Below are 24787 nucleotides of genomic sequence, written 5' to 3'. Positions count from 1 at the left end.
GCAAACCTCTGGGCCCCAGGCAGACGTGGCTCGAAGCGTAGGGAGATGGGTCTGTAAGAATTCCATCAGAGTCATGAAACCAGTAGGAGATCTCTACAAGACATTTGTCACAAGAAATTGGCTTCTGTTGACTGCAGAGGCTGACTAGGAAAGTCTGAAATCCATTGTACAAGCTGTCAGGAAGGACAGGCTGGAACCTTTGGAAGGGGGTTGGTATTGCTTCCGCAGGCAGGGTTTCTTTTTCTTCAGAGAAACCTGGGCTCTGTTTATAAGGGCTTTCAATTGACTGAATCAGACCCACTCAGACTGTCTAGGATAATCTTCCTTACCTAAGGTAAACTGATTGTAATCTTTTTTTTTTTTTAACTTTTTTTTTTGGTCTTTTTAGGGCGCACTCGCAGCATATGGAGGTTCCCAGGCTAGGGGTCTAATCGGAGCTATAGCCACTGGTCTACACCACAGCCACAGCAACGCCAGATCTGAGCCACATCTGTGACCTATACCAGAGCTCAAGGCAATGCCAGATCCTTGACCTGCTGAGCGAGGCCAGGGATTGAACCCGCAACCTCATGGTTCCTAGTCAGATTCGTTTCCGCTGTGCCATGATGGCAACTCCTGATTCTAGTCTTTAAATACATCTACAAAATACCTTTACAACCACACCCTAATACCACTCCCCACTCTCCACTCACTGTCTCAACTCCAATCACATTGACATTTTTTCAGTCCCTTGACTGAAATGCACCATGCATCCTCCCACCCCAGGGCCTTTGCACATGCTGTTTCTTCTGTCACCTAATCCCACCCAACTGTGCATTGGATCCAAGTTCAAAGTTCTTTTCCTCTTCTTGTCCTTCCCTAAACTGTTTGTTCCCTCTCCACCTTTTCATCTAGATCAGTTCCCTTATTATACTCTCCTAGAACAGTGCTCTTGGGCCTCAGGGAGGGCACTCAGCTCAGAATTACCTGTTCATTAATGTGATGACTTGATTATCCCCCTCACTGGACTCTCAGCTCCAGGAGAACAGGGACCACACCTCACTTTGCATCCCCAGCACTTAGCACAGTGCCTGCCACATAGCAGGTGAACAAATGAATAAAAACGAGTGGGAGAATGACAACTTTGAGAGGTGGGACCCAACCATAGCCATTTTAAACAGGAAAGTGAGCTGAACATATAATGATCACACAATTAGCACACAAGTGGCAAACCCAAGACTTAAACCCTGTTCTTTTTCTTTTCTTTTCTTTTTTTTTTTTTTTTTTTTTTTTTTGAGGGCCATACCTGTGGCATAGGGAAGTTTCCAGGCTAGGGGTGAAACTGCATTGGTAGCTGCTGGCCTACACCACAGCCACAGCAATGCAGGATCCAAGCTGTGTCTGCGACCTACACCACAGCTCACAGCAACGCCAGATCCTTAACCCACTGAGCAGGCCAGGGATCAAACCCACATCCTCATGGATACTAGTCAGATTTGTTTCCACTGCACCGCAAGAGGAACTCCTTCAAGCCTGTTCTTCTAATGACAAATCAAGCCAAATACCTCTGTCCCTACAGAGTATTACTTTTTCTGAGAGGCTGGTGGTGTGTGACTAATAGTGGGGAAATAGAAACACGGAAAGCTCTTTCTCTCTAAAAATAAAAGTTCTAGACTCAGGCACTGCATTTATAGCAATACACTCAACATAAAAGAATTTCCTTCTGAGAGGCTGTAATAAAGGCTCAAAAGGATTCTTTCACTCAATAGTAACGTCTCCTTTTCTGACTTAAAAATAGCCCCTCTCCTTGGCAGGTCGGGGGTCTGTTTCTCTTTTGTCCCTTGCTTCATTCCTCTCAAAGCTGAGATGAGAGTCCAGCTCCTCCATCAAATTCAAAAAGAACTTTGAGCTTCTGTTAGCTGCAGGAGGCAGGAGCATGGTGAGAAGTGGGTGCTCCATCCTGGGGGAGCACAGGCTCCTGGGATTGCTGTGTGGGAAGAACAGATATTGAGGGGCCTTGGGCAGCCTGGTCAGCTCTGCCAGAGCCTTTCCTGTGTGGACAATGACTTCATAGTTACTACCAACCAAAAGGCAAGGGGGTGATTTCCCAGATACTATCTCCTAGAAACATGAAGAGGTGAGACTTATTTGTAGAAACAGCTAGAGATAGATACAAGCATATAGAAAGAACAATCGCAAGGAAATCAGGAAACCATCATTACAGTTCTGGCTCCACCACTAGCCCTTTGAGTAGCCTTGGACAAAGCTGTTCTGCTTTTAGTATGTTGGTTTTCTCCTTGGTAAAACGAAGGAGAGGGGACAGGATGGCCTCTAAGATTCCTGTTCCATTATCGTAATACCTCATATCTGCCTTTATGCAGGAAGTTGGAAATACCACTTCTTTAAGCTTCAGAAAAGAGTGTTAATATCGAAGTGAATTGATGAATTATTAAATATTGAAAAAAAAGAATGTATACATACATGTGTAACTGGGTCACCTTGCTGTACAGTAGAAAATTGACAGAACACTGTTAACCAGCTATAATGGAAAAAATAAAAATCATTTTATAAAAAAATGAATTATTTCTATTGCTTCTGTGTAAGCTAGAAACTTCTAAGACTATCAAGGAAAAATAGGGAAATATGAAATACATACATCAAACCTCATTTAGATATTTCTTCCAACTCTCTTCCCAGAAAAGAGAGAACAAAGATATGGAAGAAATAAAGAATCACCTTTCAGGTGAGCAGACAACATGCGAAACACAGACACTGACACCAGCCAGCCAGGCAGTCCTGGCAGAAGTGAGCTCTTCCAGGAACCCTGGGCCAGGAAACAATTTGCCTGTGGATAGTTAGCCTCCAGGCTTTGTATCCCATTTACCCAAATTTCTGTAAAATGCTTTGGTAGATTGCAAGCTACTTGACTAAGAACGATGTCTTACTCTGCTTTGCATCCGTGAAAGAGAACTGCCTTACAAACGAAGCCACCAGCCAGCCTATCAAAGCACTATTTCTGGAGTTTCCAGTGTGGCTCAGCAGGTTAAGAACCCTACTAGCATCCATGAGGATACGGTTCCATCCCTAGCCTCACTCAGTGGATTCAGGACTGGCATTGCCACAAGCTGCGGTGTAGGTCCCAGACATGGCTTGAATCCACTGTTGCCGAGGCTGTGGTGTAGGCTGGCAGTTGCAGCTCCAATTCAACCCCCTAGCCCAGGAACTTCCATATGCTGCAGGTACAGCCCTAAAAAGCAAAAAAAAAAAAGAAGGGAAGAAAAAGCAAGAGGCAGACTGATGTGCTATAGTGTAATATTTCTGTGTATAAAACAAGTGCTTTAAATCATCCTAAAGGATAAATACCAAACAGGTGACCATTGTCTGGGAGAAAGCTGGAGGAAAAGGAATTACAGATGTTGATTAAGAAGGCTTGCCACGTATCTATAATATTTGATTTCTTTTTTTAAAAGGCTGGGAAAAAATATGGCTAAATGTGAATAGCATTTAATTCTGGGTAGTAGGAATAGGAATATGGATTACTATTAAATTATTCTTTATACTTTTTTAATTCTCGAATGAAAAACAAAGTATGAGGTCTTTAAGGTGACATAGAAACTCTCCGGTAATCTGACTCCTGCCCCACATTATATCCTGCCCTTTTCCTGTACACACCTGATCTTCTCCAGGTGTGTCAAAATACTTGCTCTTTCCCCACACAGTGGGGTGACCGAGTCCCAGGATCCGACCACAAAGTTCCCTTTATCTGTCCTGCCCCCCAAGAGCCTCACAACTGTGGGTGGTGTTCATCATCCTTCGGTGCCCAGTGGTATTGCCACCAGATCCACAAAGAGCTCTCCCTCCTGCTCAGCAGAAGCAGGCACTCCCTCTGATCCTCTGGCAATAAAATGACCTTATTCTTTAAATGTTCAGCCTCCAGCCCAGGGTTGACATGTAGTCTGTATTCTGTTAAATCCTTTGGATGAAGAGAGCCCTGAAATGGAAGATTTGTCTAGTTTCCTATAAGCAAGACTCATCTGTGTAGACACCCATTAAATGCCAATTACAAGACACAAAGCTATTTCAGGGACACCCACCCCACACCTCTTCAGCAATTCATGTCACAGATAAGAAAAAGATAAGAGAAGACAGAGGCAGCCATCTTCAAGTATTTGAAAAACTGCGAATGGAACATAGACAATAACTTCCCCATATCCACCAAGCACTGAAATAATGGGTTTAAATTATAGCTTGAAAAATTCCAATTAGATATTGACAAGAACTTAATAAGAGCCACATATTATAATGGGAAAGAACACAATTTGGGAGGCAGACAGATCTGGCAATAAATCCCAACTCGGGATTTTCCGGTGTGGCTCAGTGAAAACGAACCCAACCAGTATCCATGAGGATGCAGGTTCAATCCCTGGCCTCGATCAGTGGGTTAAGGATCCAGCATTGCAGTGAGCTGTGGTGTGGGTCACAGATGCAATTCAGATCCAGTGTTGCTGCAACTGTGGTGTAGGCTGGCAGCTGTAGCTCGGATTTGACCCCTAGATCGGGAACTTCCATATGCCATGGGTGCATCCCTCAATAAATAAATAAATCCCAACTCTTTTCGATGGCTGTTTAACCTTGGCCATATCATTTCCTCTCTCCAAGCCACAACATCTTCATTTCCAGGGTGCACATGATAATATCTGCCTTAGCCATTACTATGAACATTCGAAGGCAAAACATGTAACATCTGGTACCTTCCCCTAAATGATCACAGACCTAAAATCAGAAACCCTCTCTTGCCATTTTTGAAGTTAGATGGCACAACAGTTGGTTAATAGAAAGCCTAACTTGAGGCAGGAGGATGGATTCCAGAAACTCCACAGGGACCTTTGGTCCTTCAGGTCTATTGTGTCATAGAGCCCCCAGGGGGCTATTCGGGGAAAACAGGTGTTTTGTTTGTTTGTTTGGTCTTCTTAGGGCTGCACCAGAGGCATATGGAAGTTGCCAGGCTAGGAGTTGAATAGATCCAGCAACACGGGATCCAAGCTGTGTCTTTAGCCTACACCACAGTTCACAGCAAGGCTGGATCCTTAAACCACTGAGTGAGTCCAGGTATCAAACCCACATCCTCATTTCCTTAACCACTGAGCCACAACGGGAACTCCTGGAAAAGGGGTTTAAACGCCCAACCTCCTTGGGAGTTAAGGCCATCTAGGACCTTGAGGTCATGATTTGAGCTACAGGTTATTTTGGGAGCAGGGGATCTGCCACCGGTGTTTTTCTTTTATCTCTTTTGAAAAAGATGTCACTTGTAGTTCTGATAACAGCCTAGGCTAAACTGTTTAGCATTTTCATTTTAAAAGGTGATACTTAAATTGTCTTTTTTAAACCTTCATTGTAAAAGGTGCTTGTTAAACTGTCTGCCTTCAGCCCTAACACCAACATCCTCCCAGCTCCCACTCTGCTAATAGGCTCAGGTTATACTCAAATTGCATTTCTCCTTCTGCTCTTTTCCCAGTTGGAGACGGAAATGAAGATTTACTCCAGACTCTTCGAGTGAGATTCCTTTCTGTGCCAATCCATTCATGCTCAGTCCCTATGAGATGTCCTGATCTGATTCTAGCAGCCTCCATTTACACCGAGGTCCGTCTTTACTGCAGCCTACTCCAAATGGAGAACGAGTGTCTTGGACGACAAGGTTGGAATTCACCCCTGATAGAAAAAGACATGATCCAGAATCAATAGGTCCAGCAGAGCTAGCCTGAAAGGCTGGACTGAAGTCCCATAGTGCCCCCGACCCCAAGCACGTCACTCCCACCCCCTCCTCTGCCCAGAGTAGAATGACAAAGAGGCGTCTTCTCCAGAACTCCCAACAACTGGTTCCATAATGAACACACCCTTCCCCCAAGGAATCATGGCAACTCTTTACACTTGGCTTCTCAAGGAGCCACAGAGATGCTGTTATTCCCTGCCTAGGCTGTGACAGGGTTCAATACATAATGAACAAAATGTCATAATAGCTTGATAAAGGCGCTTTGTAAAACACATGGAAGAAGTAATTAAAAAAAAAAAAAAAACCTCAAATGAAGATTCAATGCCAAAGGGAAGAATGCCTTTGGGTTTTTTGACAAAGCAAAATATACCAAAATTCAATTGTTGAATGGGGCTTTCCCCAACAGCGCTAGCACGTATTAATTCCAGTTTCACGGCAGCATGTTTATTTTAGTTCCAATCTACTTTCACTGGTAGGTGATTAGGGGAACTAAAAGTGCATATCTTATTGCTTAATTTAGAGTCTGCCACTGTGTTCTAGGCCTTTCTCGAGATGTGCTTTAATGACAGAATGATGAAAGATTTTTATTCAATTTTAACTGCGTGAGAAAAGCAGCGAATACAAGTCAGGTTTATATGTTCTGATTTTTAAAAAACAACCTTTCCCTATTATTGTGCACCAGCTTTTGCACATGCAAGCTCAGCTCCTGTGTGATAGATCATACCAGAAATCCTCAGCCCTCCCGACGTTAGTGTTCTAGTCGTTTCTCTGAAGTCTGGATGCTCATCCCATGATTCCTGCCAGTGTCACCAATAAAAATTGTCTTGTGTGGCTGTCGTGGAAGCCACAAGTGTTTATGAAGCATCTTTCTATCTAAAGAGAGGCAAGAATCCACATCGGGAACAAGAACAATTATACAGAAGCACAAACTCCCAATGCTGGCAGAGACTTAGAGCAGAACTAACCAACCCAAATGCAACTCAAGCCCTGTAGGTCATCTCATATTTTCTAGTGGCCATGTTTTTTTTTAAATGTGAAATTAACTTTCACAATTTATTTAACCCAATATTTGCAAAATATTATTTAAGGTTTAATTAATATAAAAATTATTAATGAAATATACCCTTTTTCATATTAAGTTTTCAAGTTTTGATGAATAGTTCAAACTCACAGACATCTCATTTTGGCTACTAAATTTTCAATGATTAAAGTAAAACATAGTCTTATGAAAATAAGGAAGTTTTTATTTTGTTTTGTGGGTTTTTTTAATTGAAGTAGAGTTAGAGTTATAATGTATTAGATTCTGGTGTACAGCAAAGTGATTTGGTTATACATGTATATATATATTTTTTCAGGTTCTTTCCCATTACAGTTTATTATGGGATATTGACTATAGTTCCCTGTGCTATACAGTAGGACCTTGTTTGTCTATTTTATATACTATAGTTTGTATCTGCTAATCCCAAACTCCTAATTTATCCCACCCTCCCCCTTTCCCCTTTGATAACCGGAAGTTCGTTTTCTGTATCTGTGAGTCTGTTTCTCTGTCATACTTTAGATTCCACATATAAGTAATATCATGTGATGTGTATCTTTCTCTTTCTGACTTCACTTTGTATGATAATCTTTACGTCACCCATGTTGCTGCAAATAGCATTATTTCACTCTTTTTTACGTCTGAGTAATATTCCATTGTATACATGCACCACAGCTTCTTATCCATTCTGCTGTCAATGGACATTTAGGTGGCTTCCATGTCTTGGCTGTTGTAAATAGTGCTGCAGTGAACATTGGGGTGCATGTATATTTCGAATTTGAGTTTTCTCTGGATATATGCCCAGAAGTGGGATTTCTGGATCCTGTGGTTGTTCTATTTTTAGTTTTTTAAGGCACCTCCATACTGTTCTCCATAGTGGCTGCAACAATCGACATTCTGACAAGCAGTGTAAAAGAGTTTCCTTTTTTCCACACCCTCTCCAGTATTTACTGTTTGTGGACTTTTTAATATGGCCATTCTGACTGGTGTGAAGTAATAACCTCATTGTAGCATTTTGTGTGTGTGTGTGTCCTTTTAGGGCCACACCCGCGACATATGGAAGTTCCCAGGCTAGGGGACAAATTGGAGCTATAGCCACTGGCCTACACCACAGCCATAACAACACCAGATCTAAGCCATGTCTGCAACCTACACCCCAGCTCACGGCAACGCTGGATCCTTAACTCACTGAGCGAGGTCAGGGATCAAACCTGCATCCTCATGGATGCTAGTCAGATTCGTTTCCAATGAGCCATGACGGGAACTCCTCACTGTAGTTTGGATTTGCATTTCTCTAATAATTAGTGAGATTGAGCATCTTTTCATGTGCCTATTGGCCAACGATATGTCTTCTTTAAAAAAATGCCTACTTAGGTCTTCTGCCTTAATTTTTCATTGGGTCATTTGTTTGTCTGTTGAGCTATATGAGCTGAAACAATGAAGTTTTTAATTCAAAAATTTTCCTCCAGCTTTACTGAGGTATAATTGGCAAATAATATTCTCTATATTTAAATTGTATAAAATGATGAATTGATATACCAAACATTATAAAATGATTACCACAATCAACTTAACACACCCATCGCATCACATAGTTACCTTTTTACTTTTTTTTTTTTTTTTTGGTGAAAATGCTTAAGGTGTACGCCATAAATTTCAAGTACACAACGTTATTAACAATGTCACCACTGCACATAGATCCTCAGAATTTAGTCATCTTTTAACTGAATGTTTGTACCCTTTTCTCCCAATCTCCACCCCCTGGCAACCACCATTCTATTCTGTTTCTATAAATTTAACATTTTTTTAGATTCCACATATACATGATACCATACAGTTCTTTTTCTTTCTGTGTCTGGTTTATTGCACCAAACACAATGTCCTCCAGGTTCATCCGCATTGTCACAAATGGCAACATTTCCTTATTTCCTGCTGAGTAATATTCTATTGTCTATATATATATATATCCACACTGTCACAAATGGCAACATTTCCTTATTTCTGGCTGAGTAATATTTTATATATATATATATATACACATATACCCTTTCTCCTTTATCCATTCATCTATCTATGGGCATTTGGGTTGCTTCCATAGCTTGGCTATTGTGAATAATGCTGCAGTGAACACACAAGAGTGAGTATCACTTTAAGATACGTGTTTCTTTCAGACATATACTTGTAATTAACATTAAAAATTTAGGAACTCTAGACGTTCCCTTCATGGCTCAGTGGTTAATGAACCCGACTAGGATCCACAAGGATGGGGATTCGATTCCTGGCCTCACTCAGTGGGCTGAGGATCCAGTGTTGCACTGAGCTGTGGTGTAGATAGCAGACGTGGATTGGGTCTGGTGTTGCTGTGGCTGTGGGTAGGCCAGCAACTGCAGCTCCAATCCAACCCCTAGCCTGGGAACTTCCATATGCCTCGGGTGCAGCCCTAAAAACCAAAAAAAAAAAAAAAAAAATTTAATTAAAATTTTAAAAAAATTAGGAGTTTTCATTGTGGCGTAGCAGAAATGAATCCAATTAACATCCATGAGGATGCAGGTTCAATCCATGGCCTCACTCAGTGGGCTGGGGATCCGGTGTTGTTATGAGATGTGGTGCAGGTCACAGAGGCAGCTGGGATCCTGTGTGGCTGTGGCTGTGGTGTAGGCCAGCAACCGTAGCTCTGATTCGACCCCTTAGCCTGGGAACTTCCATATGCCGAGGGTGCAGCTCTTAAAAAAAAAGCAAAAAAAAAAATTTAATTCCCCAGTTGCACTAGCCATATTTCTAGTATCAGAGGCCACATGTGTCTAGGCTACCATATCACAGAGTGCAGCTCTAGAGGTCTTTTAATCCAGGGCTGCTCGGCTTAGAAATATTAACTAAGGTTTTACCAGGACCTGATCCCCACCAGCAAACTCCTCCCGCAAAGCAGCCCAGCCAGCTGTCAGTTCAGAAAGTTCTTCCTTAAGTTAAACTGAAAACTGCTACCCTCTCATTTGCCTCCATTTGCCTGTGCAGATCCCAGCTCTGTTTTCCAAAGGCGGGGGAAAGAGCGAGGGATGGGAGGAGCCCACACAGCCTCCAGAGGCCAGAGGGACCCAGCTCAGGTCTCCTGAGGTCCCCCCCTTACTGACCACATCTGCCTGCCTCCAGGTCATCGTGTCCCCTGGATCAGGACAGAAAGGAGGGTGCACAAGAAGAGCTGTGATCAATACAGGCTTTTCCCTGAGGCAAAGCGACTCTTCTATTTCTTGGCTCACACTAGACAACACTGCCGCAGAGCAGTGACCCTAAATGCTGCAGAAAAAGATCCTGCATAAAACTGAGTCCCCTCAGCACCTGGCACTGGGAGGTTTTGCCGAGAAAGTACATTTAGAGGAATGATGGTGCAAAATAGAGTGACACAGTTAAAGTTTAATATGTATATAAATGATGGTTTTGCATAAAGGAGGCCATCTGATGAAGTCTGCTATCAAGGACGCCTTACCCAACCTTACATCAGCGTCCTCACACCATCGTCACACAAACCCACCTCTGTGTCTCCCTTTAAGAGCTCAGTAGGTGCCCTAGATTTTCCTCTGAATTTATATAACCCGGGACAGCCCTTTGTAGGCACACACACAGAATTTGTGCAGCTTGTCGTAGTTTGTTTTACCAAACCAAGATCATACATATGCTTTCTGCCCCTGGCTGCTCTCAACGTAACTCTCTTGCAGTATGGAAAAGCCAAGCCTTCTCTGCCTCACACCAAGCCCAGATCCATAGGCTAGCCGGAGACAAAGGGCAAGATTGCTGGCAGCCACACGCGTGCACTAAACTGGGGGGTAGGGGGTGGGGGTGAGGGTACATCTGTCCAGTGCCCCCTGCGCCTTATGCGTCACCTTCCCCGCGTACCGCATCTCCATCACGCATACCCCCTTCTAAGTTGGGGTTGCCTCCAGGAAACTGAAACACAAGCCAGTAATTGGAAACCCGACAGGTTTGCAGGTGTGAATGGCCTTCTTTACACCAGGTGTACCAATTTGAAAGAAATAATTATGCGGCGGATCCAGGGAGGAGCATCCCTTGATCTGGGGGACGCATTCGGTTGTCACCCATTACTTTGCTCACTTCCTCCCTCCCCTCCCTCCCCTCCTCCCCAGCCCCAGGCAGCAGCGGCTACATCCCGCCCCCCAAGGACCCACATGTCCTTATTACCACTAGTCCTCAGGGAAGGAGTGGGCACCAGGCTCCCCAAAAGGTTTCATGCACCAGTGCCTGGAGTTCCACCGGAAATCACGGGGAAGGAAATGTTGCCTTCATTCATTTTTAATTCCTGCAGATCGTAATGCCATTCTTTGGAAAATAAATACTTAACCACCTTCCCTGAGATTTTTCAAGGCCTGAGGAGGACGAAATGTAAAGCTTCCAGTTAATAGCTTAGTTTATTCTGGTGTCATTGCTTTTATTTCCTTTCAGCTGGTTATTGATGGTTTAAATTTTTTGCACCCTGGTGCTTGGCCTGCTTTTCTCAGGAGGATAATTAAGAAAAAGAATTTAGATGTTTGGGCATTTTTTACCATTGGGCTGGAGGCAGGCGAAGTGTTTGGGGGGAGAGAGGAAAGTATGAGGGAAAGAAACAAGCACCATTGCCATCACCCCCAAATCCCCAGAATGAAATCTGTGATTTTCCTAAAGTGCACTCAAGACGTTATTCTTGGCATTTGGGGTGGTACAACGTATTATTCTAACAGTGAATTCCGTTAGGCAAATCACTAGAGGACGGGATTTTTGTGTGTGGACAAATTACCATAAAACTGATCTGTGATCAAACAGTCACATAATTGAAACGGGATCAAGATTCTCCAAAGCGTGCCCAACCTACAGCTGACCCGGTCTGGTTCCAAGTCCAAAGGCTGGTAACACAAATGGGATCAGAAAGCAAGCCCAAAGAAAAAAGAGGCTGCTCCTGTTACATAAAGAAGTTGGTGTTTAATTAGGCAGGGGCTATGAATTGCAGCCTTCAAAATAAAATAGAGAGGAGGAAAAAAAAATAATAAAACTTTCTCCGTGAGTGACTCTTCCTCCCCTTGAAGACAATGATAATGAAACTGACAAATACACCTTGGAGGCAGCCTGCAAGAATCAAATCGATTTATTTAATAATTTAGGAATGACTTCCAGCCATCTCTCCCATTAAAATCCGAGGGGCCATTGTATTGTGTATTTCCTCGGTTCCTTTCCCTTCTCTTAGTTATGCCTCGCTGGCTTTAATAAATAAGTAATACAGAAGGTAAAAAACCACTTATCTGGAGTGCCTCAACTTCGCCTTCACTCTGCAGGGCTCTCTGATTCTTTTTTACCTGGAAATCAATGGAATCAGGACCAATCTTTTCTCCTGCAAAGGCCGGGGCAGCGGGGTTGGCCCCCCTTAGAGTGGTGGCAGCAGCCCCAGAGCCCAGAGCACTGCTCCATCCCAGAGAAGAACCGCAGAATAAATAACCAGTTAAGACAAGCTCCGGAGAAGCAAGAGCTCATATTCCAAAGGCAGAGCGTGTGTGCCCAGGTGACAACCTCCCTCCCCTGCACCCCAGTAAATGGCAAGAAACCACAGCGACTAGTAGGGGAATTCCAAAGGCATCAAAGTAAACTGTGATCATTTGTAGTTTATTGCTCAAAAGTGAGGGCTGCTGAACCCAGCTGCAGTTATATTTCCTCGTGATGCTTTGAAGAAAATGGGAAAGAGATTGCTATTATACGGTAGGTCTCAGAAAGCAAACTTGCTGACGGGGCAGGATTGTGGCTGCCTTCAACTATAGGTCCTCTGCTCCCCACCCGCAGGCAAGCCTGCCTCCCTCTCCCCCTGACACCTCAGGGACCGGGGAGCCCCAAAAAGCCACTGTGCGCAGAGCAGAAAAGACCTGGCTCCCTGGCACAGGAGCCCCAGCTGGCAGGTGGCAGCACTGGCGCCATCCCTCACCAACACCTTCAGCCTCAGGACAAAACCCAAGCCCACTGGCAGGAGCAGCCTGCCTGTCCCCACCCCACAGATCACCTCTCAAGGTCCCTTTTTTTACACAGCCATTTCTTCTTCTTCTTTTTTTTTTTTTTTTTTTGTCTTTTTGCCTTTTCCTAGGGCTGCTCCTGTGGCATATGGAGGTTCCCAGGCTAGGGATCGAATCAGAGCCATAACCACCAGCCTACGCCAGAGCCACAGCAACACGGGATCCGAGCTGCGTCTGCAACCCACACCACAGCTCACGGCAACACCAGATCCTTAACCCACTGAGCAAGGCCAGGGATCGAACCTGCATCCTCATGGTTCCTAGTCGGATTTGTTAACCACTGCGCCACGATGGGAACTCCTTACACAGCCATTCCTATTGGCAGGGTGTTCTCCAGCTTGTTGCAGGGTTACGCCCAATCGGAAAGCACTTCTCCAATCTGTCTATTCCTAATTCGTTTTTTGCCTGTCAGGCTTGGTTTAGGAATGAACCACACCCATCCCCCACCCCCTGCCCCACTGCACAGAGGATATGCCTTACTTGCCACTGGTCACCTGATAATGTAATTGCTTACACGCCTTCTCGGTTTCGTATCCCCATCCTTAGCACAAGCCCTGAGCACATAGTAGGTGCTTAAGAAATATGCGCTACCTAAATGTTGAGGGGACCTGGGTTGGCTCACTGCCAGGAGTCTGTGGCTCTCTGGTGCCTCCTGGATTTTTTTCGGTGGAAGGAAGAGAAAGGTGGAGGGGGGCAGAAGTGCTTTGTCTCCCCTGGAAATCAGCATCCCAGGTCTTCACTCAGCCGCCGTCATGAAGGTAATTTATCCCTGCCAGAAAAACACGGGCACCCAGCCACGCAGCAACTTCTCTCCTTCCACAAATTAATGATGATTCCGATGTTAATTCCATAAATAATTCATGAAGTCAAATATAAGGTAGCTCCAAGCCCCTGCCAGCCGTGCCACGCAGCTTCCCTCACGGGCGAAATTTAAACGCAAACCTGGAAGCCTCTTTGGTTTGCAGGAAGCTCTAAGACGGCTCCACACATGTTAAATGTAGCCAAATGCCCTTTATTACATAAATAGTCATGGAGCACCCTGTCCAGGCCAGGCAGTGGTGCTGGATGGAACTGAACACGGGAAGCGATCTCTCCCTACAGTTGATGAAGAGAAACAAGAAAACGGCAGAGTGTTAAACATGAAACAGACGACATTGTGCTACCTCAGGGCAAAGGCTCTGCTCCCTGGAGTCCAGCAGACTGGGCTCTAACCCCCGTTTCCAGCTGTGTAACCTTGAGTCAGCTCATCCCTCTCTGAGCCTAAGTCTCTTCACCACCATATGAGGACAATGATGCTTGCTGAAGGGATGCAGTTCCCTTAAGATTTTCAAGAGAGGGATAACAGAGTCTTAAAGCAAGTGCAGAGCTCTTGTAAAGCAGAGGATGCTGTGTGGTGACACAGGTCGGAATCCCACAAAGCCAGCTCCGGGCTAAGGGATGTTCCCTGCAACCCCAAACACCTGACCAAAGGGATGGTTTGGGCTTCCTGGAGACTGAATTCTAAGCCTCAGTAAGAATGGAAGATGCTTCTGAGTGAACGACAGCCTTGGAAGTGACCTTGCAGGTAACCCGATCCTCAGAGTTGTGGGCACACACGGAAATGACGTCATTGCACACACCCCCACCCCTCTGATGCTGTCAAGTAAGAGAATCCTGAGGCCACTTTCCCAGGTCCCCTTGACCTGGCCTGGGACTCCTGAAGCAATCAGTGGGGATCCCTGGGGCTAAGGTTCAGGCCTCCTGGGTATGTGCCCCGGGTTCTAGTTGAGGGCAAGTCACCTCACAGCTCTGGACATCCATTCCTCACCTATGAATTGCAGGTGGGAGTGGACTCACTGGTCTCTAGGGTCCCTTCGGGATAGAATATTCTATGACTGCAATAGCAGTAGGAGGAAGAACATGAAAGTCTGCATAGCCAGAGTAAAGTAATAATAATTTTAAAACAAGCTATATACCTGCTGACTTTTTAATATACCATTCCTGGCCTGGGAAAAAAAACTATATTATGCAAAATAAAATGCTCTTGAAAACTCCCATAACCTCCCAGCGAGCGTTTCATTTAGCAGGTGTGGTATATTTCATGCCATTAAGGCTTTGCGTAATAGGAGCCCAGTCACTGATAAGGCTCTATTTCGATCATTGGGCATGGGGAGCATATATTTCCTGTACATCACCAGCAGGTTTTATTGCTTAGAACATTTGCATAAAGTCCAGCAATTATCCCCAGGGGGTGGCTCATCTGCTCCTGCTTTCCCTTCCCTGAAGTCGCCATCCCTCAAACGCCTCTTCTTGGAATCATCTCCCTGACTCACAACTGAGACCACCCAACTCAGCAACCAGCCCCAGGAACTTGGGCAGCCCCCCCCACCGCCGCACCCCGGAGGGGTGGCTGCTGGAACCCAGGCACTCCTTTCTGGGAAGTCCCTGAAGGAATTTAGCATCTTAGAACATCATGGCAGTTAACGGGAGGGCTGGTTAAGCACCACGGCTGGTCACATCTCTCGAGAGCCTCTGATTCAGTGGGTCCGGGTGGGACTTGCGCAGTTGCAACTCCAACAGATTCTCAGTGATGCTGACTCTGCAGGTCCCAGAACCACACTTTGAGAACCCCTCTATTTGAGAGTGAATAGTAGCAACTTCCTAGGTGACGTATAAGATGAAGGGGTTTTGAAATACGATCAAGAAGGAGATTATTGGAGTTCCCGTTGTGGTGCAGCGGAAACAAATCCAACTAGTATCCACAAGGATTTGGATTTGATCCCTGGCCTTGCCCAAGTGGGTCCAGGATCCCGTGTTGCCATGAGCTGTGGGGTAGGTTGGCAGCTGTAGCTCTGATTCAACCCCTAGCCTGAGAACTTTCATATGCCTTGGGTACAGCCCTAAAAAACAAACAAACAAACAAAAAGGAATCTGTAGCTCCCAACTCGGTTTCCACCTCTGCCTACAGAGATGGGTGTTTTCCTGGTGGCCTTTAGGGATATGGAGGAGGGGGGTAGGGGGAAAAGGGACCAGGAAGAGAGAACTGATGACGCGCTGCTGAAGAAAGTTAACAGTCTCCTCTGGGAGGTAACCTCACTCTCAGCCCCAAGTAGAAACACTTTTCCTCCAGGTTCCACTGCTCCCTAAAGCCTTGAGCCAGCAGCATCAGGATCACCCAGAAGCTCATCAGAAACGCAAACTCTTAAGCCTCATCCCAGATTACCTGAACCTGAATCGCACTTTTAAAAACGATTCTCAGCAGAGTTCCCGTCATGGCTCAGTGGTTAACGAATCCGACTAGGAACCATGAGGTTGCGGGTTCGATCCCTGCCCTTGCTGAGTGGGTTAATGATCTGGCGTTACCATAAGCTGTGGTGTAGGTCGCAGACGCGGCTCGGATCCTGCGTTGCTGTGGCTCTGGCGTAGGCCGATGGCTACAGCTCCAATTGGACCCCTAACCTGGGAACCTCCATATGTTGCAGGAGCGGCCCTAGAAAAGGCAAAAAGACAAAAAATAATAATAATAATAATAATTAAAAAATAAATAAATAAAAATTAAAAAAAAAAAAAGATTCTCAGAGATTTTTTTTTAATGACCGTACTTGCGGCATATGGAAGGTCCCAGGCTAGGGGTCGAATCGGAGCTGCAGTTGCTGGCCTACACCACAGTCACAGCAACTCTAGATCCAAAGCACATCTGTGACCTATGCCACAGCTTGTGGCATTGCCAGATCCTTAACCCACCGAGGGAGGCCAGGGATTGAACCCACATCCTCACGGAGGCTACCTCAGGTCCTTAACCCACTGAGCCACAGTGAGAACTCTGATTCCCAGCAGTTTGTCTGCACATTGGGGCACTTCCCTAAGGGTCGTGGGGGTGGGGAGAAACACCTCGGGCACCCAGAAGAAGGATTTTTCGAAAGCGAATCTCCCTCTCACGAGGATCTGAGCCTGGGCTGGGGTCTAACGTGGAGGGAAGGAGGAGGAAGGGCAGGGACAGGCACACTCAGCAACACCCCGGCATGTCCCCTAGTCCAGACCAGCCCTGAAGAGAGTTTGCAAACACAAATGCCAGGAAGGAGTTTGTGACAATGCATGAGTCGAGTTGGGCTGGTGTAAGACCACAGGGGGGTCAACACTGACCTCCTGGAGGGAGCATCCTTCCTAAAGCCTTTGAACTTCAAAACCTCCAGAACAGTGTATTCACCAAACCAAAGTGTCTGCAGGGCCCATTGGCAGGGCTGCCAGGTTTTGTTCCCCGCCCTAAAGTAATGATCATATTGGCTAAAATGCATTGGCAAGTTACCAGGCACTGTTATCAGTATCCCCATTTGATGCTTGAGAAAACTGAGGCCAAGGCCAACCAAGTCACTTGTCCTCCAATTATGTGGCTAATAAAAGCCAGAGATTTGGAGGCAGGCAGTGTAGCCACAGGCATACACAACAGAGCCTCTGGTGGTGACAACCATGCCTATGGATAGACAGTGGCGTTTCTCCTGGAGGCAGGTAGAAGCCGATGCTCTTAGAAGAAAGCTGACCTTTGTCAGGTGGTCTTAGGACAAACATATAATATGTCACCCAAACAGGGATAAGGCTGAGAATAGAAAGTGGCACTCTTGGAGTTACCGCTGCAGCACAGTGTGTGAAGGATCCTGCGTTGCTGCAGCTGTGGTGTAGATCATAGCTCCAGCTCGGATTGGATCCCTGGCCCAGGCATTTCCATAAACCACGTGGGTGGCCAAAAAAGAAAGAAAGTGGCACTATTAGGGTAACAAAGATGGGACAACAGTGTGGACCCAGGATGGTCCCCAGCAACCCAGGTGTCTTAGAGGGCTCATCACTCAGCTCTCTGATAGGACCAGGGAGGGTTAAGGATGGCCTGTGTCCATCTGAAGACAGATGCTAAACAGGGAGAAAACAGGAGCTGAAAGCGAGCATGAGTACATGCTGGCTTAGAACCGGACCATCTCGGTGGTGGGGGTGGAGGGTTGTCCTCCATTCCTATTAACAGATAATGTTGTCTTTTGTGATCCAGACTTGTTTGTTTGTTTGGTTGGTTGGTTGGTTTTTTTTTGTTTTTTTTGTCTTTTTGCCTTTTCTAGGGCCGCTCCCACAGCATATGGAGGTTCCCAGGTTAGGGGTCCAATCGGAGCTGTAGCCACCAGCCTACGCCAGAGCCACAGCCACGCAGGATCCGAGCCGCATCTGCAACCTACACCACAGCTCACGGCAACGCCGGATCCTTAACCCACTGAGCGAGGCCAGGGATCGAACCTGCAACCTCATGGTTCCTAGTCGGATTCTTTAACCACTGAGCCACGATGGGAGCTCCCCAGTACAGACTTAAGTGTAGCCCTCCCCCTTCTGACTACTCCCTGCCCCTAAACAGATAGAACCAGCCAAGAAGGAGGAGAGTATGAAGCCAAGCGCAATTTTCCCTTTCTCCCCACGTGGAGATCCCACCCCCTGTTATCATCCTTGGAGGGTCGCATCTTACAAGGCGACACTTAACCTCAAATCCAAATGTCCTCCTTAAAGTCTCTATAGCAAGGCTCCCATCCAGGAACCTATCACTCTCGACTTCCAGCAAATAAATACTTGGATCATTTTCCACATGCTCTCTCAGGCTTGCCTCCCCCCACACACGAGAGATGGGGTACCTACATTATTCCCACTTGATACACGAGGCTCAGGCCAGAGCAGTGAAAACAACGGATTCTGAAGTGGAGGTGATCAAACCTGATGAAAAGCAGAATTGATTGGGCTGGGTCCGCTAACTGGGAATTATTACCCTCCCATTCCTTTAGGAACTTGGATGATTCCTCTTAAGCAAAGAAAATGAGGGAGGAAATATTTTTGTTTCGTAGGGAGTGGGCTTGAGGAGGCAGGTCCACACGATGCAGCAGCCCTGGGTCCTCCCCATCGCAGCTCGTCCTTCTTCCTTAGGCAGCTGCCAGCAGATGTCCTGCCCCCAGCAGCCCCAGCCCTCCAGATGGCACAGAGCTTCTAATTGCCATTGTTAGCACGGATGGTGCATTCCAAAAAAGGAGAGAAAATCAGCCAGGAGAGAAACTTACTCTTCTCTCCGAGGAGCCACCTACTGCCTGTGTTTAATACAGATGAGTATCCTGCTATGTCGCTTCTGCCATCTGTGGCTGAGCGGAAGGACCAGCAGCCCCTTCTGGCTTCGGGAACCATATGGAAGCCATCCGGCAGGATGCCCTTGACACTTTTTGGCCCAACCCTGATGAACAGACATTCGCTTCAAAATCTAAAAAGTCTGGAGTTCCCGTTGTAGCTCAGGGGGTTAAGAACCCAGCTAGCATCCATGAGGATAAGGGTTGGATCCTGGGCCTCGCTCAGTGGGTTAAGGATCTGGGTGTTACTATAAGCTATTGTGTCGTCCCAGATGTGGCTCGGATCTGGCGTTGCTGTGAATGTGGCATAGACCGGCAACTGTAGCTCTGAATTGACCCCTCGCCTGCGAACTTCCATGTGCTGCAGGTATGGCCATAAAAAGGGGGAAAATTTTTTTTAATCTAAAAAGTCTGACAAGGGAGTTCCCATCGTGGCACAGTGGTTAACGAATCCAACTAGAAACCATGAGGAGCTTTGCTGTTAAGGTTCTTAGGCAGGATGAAGAAACAGGAGACTTCAGGCAGGGGGCTGAGGCTACAAGCCAGAAATCTTGCCACGGCCAGTAGCCTTAGAAGATCTCAAAGCATTTGCTTTTCAGGGAAGACGTGCCTGGTTTTTGTCCCTCTATGCTGGTTTGCGTGACATTGGAACGGTCCCTGAGATAAAAAGAACAACTGAGGCTGTGGTCCCCAACCATGGGTGGCCCCCTCTTCCTGTCCCACACATGACTAAAAGGACCCCATGGGGAGCCCAGAACAGCCAGTACCCCATTTCTCAGCCCTCTCTAACTCCTAGCTTCTCTGAAGCCCCATCCTCATTCCCATCCCCCACAGTGGAGAGGTGGGAATTTGGAGAGATTTAGGAGGAGAGAGGTCTGGCAAAAACATAAACAAGAGGCACGATCCTGGCTTCAACCAGAGGAAGGACCAGAAGAAAAGAGGAAGCAGGCATTCAATCCAATATCCTGCCTCATTTAAAGCCTAAACCTTCTCCAGTCAATGGATGGCCAACACACACACAGACAGTACTGTCTCTGAAGGCCAAGGGCACCTAGCACTCTGGCAATTGGCACAGCACATTATAAGACTTGCTGTTGTGGCTGAGCGGTAACAAACCCGACTAGTATCCATAAGGATGTGGGTTCGATTCCTGGCCTCGCTCAGTGGGTTAAGGATCTGGCATGACTGTGAGCTGTGTGGTGTAGGTTGCAGACACATCTCAGATCCTGCATTGCTGTGGCTGTGGGGTAGGCTAGCAGTTGTAGCTCCATTTCAACCCCTAGCCTGGGAACCTCCATATGCCATGGGAGCAGCCCAAGAAATGGCAAAAAGACAAAAAAATAAAAAAATTTTTAAAATTAAAAGTCTGGCAAGACCAAGTACTGGCAAATATATGGCACCCCAGGAGATCAGACTCTGCCTCTAAATTGGAACCACCACTCTGGAAATCTGGATAATATTACCTAGCAAAGTTGAAGCTATCCATTTCGTGAGAGTTCCTGCAATTCCACCTGGAGGTGTGTGCCCTAGAGAAATGCATGCCCATGTGTGCCAGGATATAGACTAGAATGCTCATGGTAAGTCTGTTCAGTTACCACAAACTTGACCCCAAACATCCATCAACAATAGAAGGGTAAATGAGTTGTGATAACAGCCATCAGCCCCATTGTCATGAAGTTCCCGTCGTGGCTCAGTGGTTAACGCATCCAACTAGGAACCATGAGGTTGTGGGTTCAATCCCTGGCCTTGCTCAGTGGGTTAAGGATCCGGCGTTCCCATGAGTTGTGGTGTAGGTTGCAAACGCAGCTCGGATCCCACGTTGCTGTGGCTGTGGTGGAGGCCAGTGGCTACAGCTCCGATTCGACCCCTAGCCTGGGAACCTACACATGCCACGGCAAAAATTGGCAAAAAAGACAAAAATAAATAAATTAATTAATTAAAAAAAAAACACCATTGTCATTACACAGCATCATCTTGAGCAAAAAATATGAAAGGCAAAAGAATGCCTTTTGGTATGATTCCATTTACATAATGTTCGAAATCCTCAAAATACCAAAAACATCCAACCACCACATCGTACTGTTAAGAGATAAGTTTGGGAGTAATAAACATTAATGCAAACAAGGAAATTATGATCAAAAGTCAGTATAGTGTAGGGAGTTCCCACTGGCGCAGGGGAAACAAATCCAACTAGTATCCATGGGGATTCAGGTTCAATCCCAGGCCTCCATCAGTGGGTCGGGGACTCAGCATTGCTGTGAGCTCTGGTGTAGGTTGCAAACGCGGCTTGGATCCTGCATTGCTGTGGCTGTGGTGTAGGCCAGCAGCTGCAGCTCCGATTTGACCCCTCACCTGGGAACCTCCATATGCTGCGAGTGCAGCCCTAAAAAAAAAAAAAAAAACAAACAAAAAAAAACAGCCTAATGTAGATAATTCTAACGGAATGAAGGACCTAGAGAGGGTAGGATTTGGAGGGAGTCGTCTATGAGGTGCAAACAATATTCTAATTCCCCGCCCAAGGTTGGTGGTCTCACAGGTGCTTGCTCTGTACATGTACGCTTTGTGCATTTTTCTGTTGATAGGTTATACTTTATGCACAGACCCAAAAGAAAATATTACAAGAAAAAACAATCTCCCCAGGCCTGATGACCGCTGCCCCCTACTGGAACCCATGGGATGTGCAGGTTCCCATAGGGGCGAATTTGATGGATGGGAGCCAGGAAGTGAGTGAGCAGTAGCCTCAAAAAAGTTGTACTCACATTTCTTTCGGAATTTTTTTTTTAAGTTATTCATGAATTGTTAACCATTTTGTTTACAAAGCAGTTTATCACAATGACCTCCGTGAGGTGGCAGATGGCGCTAAAGAACCCCTCCTAACACCCAGTCAGGGTGTGTTTGCTCCCCCTCTGCGCATTCTGCTGCCAGGGTTCCCAGGGCTCAGAAGGCCCAGGAGGCAAGGGGTTTGGAAGCCGTGTCAGTCTCAGGGTGGAGGTGCGGGGAGAAGGAGGGGCGGGGGCCAGGGCGCTGAGGAAGGTGGGCTATAGGGATGGAGATAAAGGAGGCCTCTACAACAAACAGCAGCCCCAGCATCCAGCCTGTCCCTTTGCTGTGGGAGCCGCGGGTGCCTGGGAAATCTGAGCTAAGTGTAATGAACCCAAGAAGAGGCAGGGGCGTGCAAGACAGAAAAGCATGGACAGCATGAATTTGTATGAAAATCCAGCAAGGCATGTGATGAGAGCAAGGACCAAAACCAAGAGGCTAGAGAAGTTCCCGTAGTGGCGCAGTGGTTAAGGAATCCAACTAGGAACCATGAGGTTGGGGGTTCGATCCCTGCCCTTGCTCCGTGGGTTAAGGATCCGTCGTTGCCCTGAGCTGTGGTGTAGGTCGCAGATGCGGCTTGGACCCCGCTTTGCTGTGGCTCTGGCGTAGGCCGGCAGCTACAGCTCCGATTCGACCCCTAGCCTGGGAACCTCCATATGCTGTGGAAGCGGCCCAAGAAATGGCAAAAAGACAAAAAAAAAAAAAAAAAAACAAGAGGCTAAAGAGGCTAGACCTCTCAGCTCCCTGATGTCATCAAAAGTCCCTCTGGTCCTAACACCGCAGGACAGAGTCGTGGCAGACAATGGCTCTGAAAAGGAAAAGCCAGAGCAGACGTTTTCAGGGCTTTAAGTCCTGTATGGGACCAGGGGGGAGGTGAGAAAGTGGCAGTGAGATGAAGCTGTATTCTTTAGCATTTTGTAGAGTGGCATTGTGGGACTCCTCATTAATCAGGCTAAAGCCTGGTTCTCCTGCATCTAATGTGAGTGACACGTGAGTGAATAAGAGAGAATCAGGGAAGAGTCCTTGGGTCTGTGCTTTTTTTTTTTTTTTTTTTTGTCTTTTTGCCATTTCTTGGGCCGCTCCCACGGCATATGGAGATTTCCAGACTAGGGGTCCAATGGGAACTGCAGCCACCAGCCTACGCCAGAGCCACAGCAACTCGGGCGGGATCCGAGCTGCGTCTGCAACCTACAACCACAGCTCACAGCAACAGCCGGATCCTTAACCCACTGAGCAAGGCCAGGGATCGAACCCCCAACCTCATGGTTCCTAGTCGGATTCATTAACCACTGCGCCACGACAGGAACTCCAGGTCTGTGCTTTCTAAGTGACATTTTGCCTCTCGCAGCTTTTTGGAATTTGAAGATGTTTAAATTACCATCCTCTAACAAGTGCCTCCTCATTGTTCCTGAAGGACTAACTCAAGGACGTCTGAAGCCACTTCCAACTCGTTACCTTGAAAGTACTGTCCCCAAGTACAATGATATCCCAGGCCCCAGGTTTCAGGAAGCTATCACGATTCAAAACTGGCTACAAGAAACAAGTTAAATGTAACTCTGTTTGTTCACCAAATATTCATTAAGTGCTGATAAGATGTGGCCATAAAATTAAAGCAAAATTAAAAAAAAATAAAAAATAGGAGTTCCTGTCGTGGTTAATGGGGTTAAGAACCCCACTGGGATCTCTGAGGATGCGGGTTCGATCCCTGGCCTTGCTCAGTAGGTTAAGGATCTGGCATTGCCACAAGCTGGGGTGTAGGCTGCAGATGTGGCTCGGATCCAGCATTGCCATGGTTATGGCTGTGAGGTAGGCTGGCAGTTGAAGCTCCAATTTGATCCCTAACCTGGAAACTTCCATAGTCCTCAGGTGTGGCCCTAAAAATAAAAAATGAATAAATCAAAATCAAACTAATAAGGAGTTCCTACTGTGGCACAACAGAAACAAATCTGACTAGTATCCATGAGTTTATGAGGACATGGGTTCGATCCCTGGCCTCGCTCAGTGGGTCAGGGATCTGGCCTTGCTGTGAGCTGTGGTGTAGGTTGAAGACTAGGCTCAGATCCCTCATTGCTGTGGCTGTGGTGTAGGCCAGCAGCTGTAGCTCCGATTCAACCCCTAGCCTGGGAACTTCCATATGGCATGGGTGCGGCCCTAAAGAGCAAATAAATGAATAAATAAAAGTAACAAAAAATGGGGAAAAAAATGGAAAGCGTACCCTGGCTAGTGTGTAGAGCCTGGATTAGAGGAAAGCAAGACAAGCCTTGGGAAGAAGAGTTGGGAAGCTGTCTCAGCATCCCAATGTGAGATGAGGATGAGCCGAGCCAGGAAGCGAGGGTGGCGTGGAGATGCGTGGGAGGGCTGGAGGGAGAAGTGATGGTTCTTGGAACATAGAAAGGGAAGGACCCTTGCCTCTCATGTAACTTTGCTTCACTACCCTGGAGAAAGGAAATGCTTCGAACACAGAGCATTCATTTCCAATGTGAGCAATGAATCATTTTCGGTTGTGTTACACAAGGACCAAGACTAGGGAGTCAACGATGCCAGTAAGATGCCCAGCAAGCCAGCCCCCATGGCACTGCCCCCGCCTAATGGGCAAGGGTTATGAGGACAGAGTGATCTGGGTTCAAATTCCGGCTCCATTTACTCTTTATGTGCCTGGGGACAAGTCGCTTAATCTCTCTAAACTCACTCTCCTATTTATAAAGTGTCTGTCTTTTAGGCATATTGGGAAAACTAAATCAGGTCACATACATAAAGAATCTTGCAGGGTACCAGGCACAAAAGAACCCGTTCCATAAATGGCAGCTCTTGTTATAACTGGTGGCAGTGGCAGGCTTTGGGGTAGTGCTTCCACAGTTCAATTCTGCCACTCCTGTTTGCGCACAGCTGGTGAATCCTGTGCAGAAGAGCGAATGTCGTTCCAAGCATTTTTCCTGTGGTTGTCATGCAGGTGAAAGTCGATGCTTTTGGTCCCAAGTGCCCCGCTGACAACGTAGCACAGTTCAAAAGAACATTGATCAGACACTTC

Source organism: Sus scrofa, chromosome 11 (assembly GCF_054392235.1).
Source record: "Sus scrofa isolate SSC_HxYL_T2T_F1_AM1 chromosome 11, Sscrofa_HxYL_maternal_Yorkshire_Landrace_v2.0, whole genome shotgun sequence".
NCBI lineage: Eukaryota > Metazoa > Chordata > Mammalia > Artiodactyla > Suidae > Sus > Sus scrofa.
Note: the sequence above shows the minus strand (reverse complement) of the source record.